Source organism: Saccostrea cucullata, unplaced genomic scaffold, assembly GCF_032062105.1.
Source record: "Saccostrea cucullata isolate Sc308-1 unplaced genomic scaffold, CSIRO_AGI_Scuc_v1 ctg14768, whole genome shotgun sequence".
In the NCBI taxonomy this organism is placed as follows: Eukaryota; Metazoa; Mollusca; class Bivalvia; order Ostreida; family Ostreidae; genus Saccostrea; species Saccostrea cuccullata.
The window spans coordinates 10,164-15,000 of NW_026929594.1; the positions used below are offsets into that span (position 1 = coordinate 10,164).

Below are 4,837 nucleotides of genomic sequence, written 5' to 3' on the forward strand. Positions count from 1 at the left end.
TCTGGGTTTCCATAGTCGGTAATAACGCATTAATAAGGAATAAATGGATATGTCGGGTATATTATCTATCACAAATAAAACTGAACAAAGTAATAACTTTATGAAAAGAAAACCAAACAAACAAAATAACCTAGCTAAGAAAATAAACATTTCAAACTCACCGATGCCAATGTACTAAAAATACTACGCTTTCCACACAGGAAAACTTCTCAAACACACCAAACATTCAGGCCAAATGCACACAGCTTTTTTATCTGGAGACCACACAGGTTATACATTTTCACTACGGAAGGACACACCTTCTCCCTTCTACGGCCTGCTCTGAACTCACACGTCGACAATTTTACAAACTGGTCTGACAGCCGTGACCAACTATCCGTAACGAGTATACGGTGAGAATTGAAATTATGGTACGCCATAACCGACATGAGCAAATTTAATAAAAATTGTGACAATACCTCCCGTTTTCAGCTTCAAAATTGGAAACATGTTTTGAAAGTAAATTCAAATCAACAATATTTACAAAACATGACGACTCAAAAAGTCTGCGCCTACGTTATCAACACCTTTGATAGCATGAACTACAAAATTGTAGGATTGCAAAAAGATTGCCCAACGCATCAACCTACCATTTGACACTTTTGATCTGTTCAGATAGACCAATGGTTGATGGTCTGTCTGCAGAACAAATGTCCTACCATACAAGTATGCCTGAAATTTTCTCATAGCCCATACAATAGCTAAACACTCTTTCTCAATCACAGAATAATTCCTCTCTCTTTCATTCAACTTTCTACTGGCATATGCGACAGGGAACATTTTCTCATGCTTCTGCAACAAAACAGCACCTATTCCGTAGTCGGAAGCATCGGTTCTGAGAAAGAAGTCTTTGTTAAAGTCAGGGAGTCTAAGTATTGGGGCGTGTAAAAGCAATGACTTTAGATTCATAAATGATCTCTCGTGTTCATCAGACCACTCGACTTTATTTGGGGTACCTTTCTTAGTCAAATCTGTCAAAGGACAAGCAACTGCCGCAAAGTTGGGAACAAACCTGTGGTAATAACCAATCAGTCCCAAGAAAGAACGTACCTGTTTCTTGGTTTCAGGGCGAGGGGCTTTCTTAATTGCTTCAAGTTTGTCATTATTAGGTCGCATTATACCATTTCCAACTGAGTGACCTAAAAATTCAAGTGAGCTAAAACCTACAAAACATTTAGATGGTTTTGCATTCAGTTTCCCCGACCGTAGTCTTTGTAATAAACACCTAATAGACACCAAATGTTCTTCCCACGTTTCTGAATGAATCAAGATATCGTCAATGAAACTATCGGTATCTTTCAAATCTTTCAACAAATGCGCATCATGCGATTAAACGTCGCCGCCGCGTTTGATAGACCAAACGGAATTACTTTGAATCTAAACAAACCATCAGGAGTGACGAATGATGTCAGGTCTTTGTCCTCGTCCCTCATAGGAATTTGCCAATATCCCTTGCAAAGATCTACTTTAGTAAAATACTTACTTTGTCCAATTCTAGCAAAAATTTCCTCGGGATCGGGCATTGGTTCGGCATCAAACACTGTCACCTTGTTTAGCTTTCTTAAGTCGATGCATATTCTCTTAGAACCATCAGCTTTCTTTGCAACAACGATAGAGCTGGCATAAGGAGATTCGGACGGCTCTATGATGTCCATCTCAATCATTTTCTTGATTTCTTCCCTAACGGAATCACGTAGAGCAAATGGAATTTGATACGGTTTGTTGTGAATAGGATCCGTAGTTGTCAGATGTATCTCATGTTGAGCCAAATGAGTAAAATTTGGTAAATCAGACAAAACATCTTTGAATTCCGACAAAATCTTTTTGACGTCATCTTGTTGCTGCTCAATTAGATCTGTGTCAACATTCACATCTTGAAATGTCTCCTTAGCTTCGGAAGGCGGAATCTTTAGCGGGAAATCACTCTCACCTTCTGAATTCTCATCATCTTGACGTATTTCCTCTTATATGACAGAACAAGAACTAAGAACTTCGGGTGTACTTACTTCTCTTTCAACATACTTCTTCAAAAGGTAAGCATGGAAAGTTTTGATCTTACCTTGTACATCTACTTTGTAGTCAGCCATTCCACATTTGGAAAAAATGGTAAATGGACCCTTCCATTGCATGAGTAGCTTGTTGCTATCCGTCGGAAGGAGGATTAATACCTTATCCTGAACGTTGAATGAACGTGACCTTGTTTTCCGATCGCAATATTTTTTGTAGCGCTGACTAGACTTCTGTAAAGACTTCCTAGCTAATTCATATGTCTCTTTTAATCGCTCTTTCAAGTCGATGACATATTGATAAGTGCTCTAGACTTCTGGATCTTTTAATTCCTTCGTCCACAGCTCTCGCAGAACTGTCATTGGTCCACGGATTGATCTACCATATAATAATTCAAATGGTGATAAACACATGCTTTCTTGAGGAACTTCATGGTATGCGAATAATAAAGGTGCTATATACCTGTCCCAGTCCTTGGGTCTTTCAGCAGCCATACGTCTAAGCATTTGTTTAAGCGTTCCATTGAACTTTTGAACTAAACCATTACAGGCAGGATGGTACGGAGTAGCTATAAGTTGTACAATGGAAAGTAAACGACCTACCTCTTTCATAACTAAGAGGTAAACTAGGTTCCAATATCTGATAAAATTTCCTTAGGGATTCCAAGTCTAGTGAAGAATTCAAACAATGCCTCAGCAACACGTTCCGTCTCAATGCCTTTGAGTGCGACGGCTTCAGGGTATCTAGTACTGTAGTCTATCATAGTGAGTACATACCTGTTCCCACGATCTGTTGCTGGGAAAATTGTACCAATCAATTCTACAGAAACTCGTTCAAAAGGAGTTTTAATGAGGGGCATAGGCTCTAATGGAACTGGGAAAATTTAACCTTTGGGTACGGTTCGCTGATAAACGTCACATGATCTACAATATCTTCCTATATCAGCTTGTAAACCTGACCAATAAAAGTTAGAGAATACCCTATCCGTTGTCTTTTTGATGCCCAAGTGACCAGACAGTACACAATCATGTGCAAGTTTCGTAACTGTAATACGGTTGGTGAGAGAAAAACAAACTGTTTAAAAATGTTATTACTACTAACCTTCGGAGACTGAAAATATCGGAACAACAGACCGTCTTCAATGACAAACCAAGACACATTCTATTCTCCTGTAAACTTCTGAACACTTGTTCTTGCGTATTCCCGATACTTATCCAGTGTAGCGTCCTCATTTTGGACAACTATCATATCATCTACTGAGGTAAAATTGTCAGTGATACTAGTTATCTTCAATGTTTTGTACTTTTCCTATTCATTTTGAATTTGACCTCTTGTCTGTACGGCTGACAACACCAAGTCCTGTGTATCGTTTTCCTCAACTTCATTATTGCTTTCGGTGTCCCATTTTGGATTAGGGTCAGAAGGATCTCGGGCACCTTTTATATTACCTATAATTAAACCATAGACTGGGTTGTTTATGCATAGAGCTTTAATCGTACTTGATATGAACGATGTATGTATGTTGATGTACGCCTCTGGAATTTTCCGGACAGTTCCGTCGATGAGTACACTTTCCACACTCCGCCCTGTCAGTTACGAGGCAGGGGCGCGTTTCACAAAACTATCTTATGACTAAGATCTGTCTTAAGACCGAAAATTTTCGTAAAATTGCACCATAGCCGTTTCACAAAACTGTCATATCTTATGATAATCTTTAGATTTATCACAATCTTAAGACAACCAAAAAATAATTGACAAAAAAATATACGATAGAAAAAGTAAAATGTACCTACTTTATGTTTTTCCACTTTATTCATTTTATTTCAAGACATTTTTCTAGGGTTTTGCCCTCTCTCAACTGAAATTGCATCCCCCCCCCAAAAAAAAACAACACAAAAACAAATGCTTCTTAGGACAATGTGCATTTTTATTGATTTGATAATTATAAGTCCATGATTTTACTTTAATTCTTTTTTTTACATTGTGGCAGACAATATATAAATGGCTTTTATATGTTTCTAATTGTGGTGATTTAATTTCAAAGTGAACATTTTATTCATTCGTACAAGATTAAATGAAAATCAAATATAATTCAATATGCTGTGTTATTTGATGCTGAATGTACATGGTTTTCTTTATGCTTTTTTATAATAGCATTGAAACCGTAAAATTTTGAAACTTTTTCTTTCGCTTCCCTTCTTCATCTGTTAGCATTGATATGTTCAAATTTAATTTTAATGACCCCTTCCCAACACATACACAAAGTACATTAAAGCTGATGCAATAAAATGTTTTTTTCGAGGGCATATCTGCAAAAGAAACTATATGAAACACACATTATTTCAATATTTCAAAGAAAATTGCTAACCGCGAAAACATTTTTTTAAAAAACATCTGTGATTTGAAGGATGAAGTTCTTAATAGAAAGTAGACTTGTTAAAGTCGTTTTTTAAAACTTGAAATAAATTGTTCACGCATTGCATAAGATCTCTTAGCCATCAAACGTTAATGGGGATTTCGCGAGTTCCATCCATCTTTTCAGATAATTGTCTAAACGCGCGAAAAACTGAAACTGGCATTTTTTGTTTACAACCTCTGAATTTCACCAATGACCGGAAACCTTCTTCGGACATTCTAAATCTCTGAAGCAATGAACAGTCTTTCAATTTTTCATAATCAAATGCATCACCGGAGATAACCTACATGTAAACCTGAATCAGAGCAGTACCTGTAAGCAAAGCACTTCAAATTTCTTGACCATGTATCCTTAGACCACTTAGCATTTTCTGCA

At 37.1% G+C, this 4,837-nt stretch overlaps 1 pseudogene; it reads right to left on the bottom strand.

Annotated features, from left to right (window-relative positions):
• Nucleotides 1–270: 270 nt before the first annotated feature.
• Nucleotides 271–4,837, bottom strand: part of LOC134281361 (uncharacterized) — a 4,637-nt pseudogene continuing 70 nt past the window's right edge.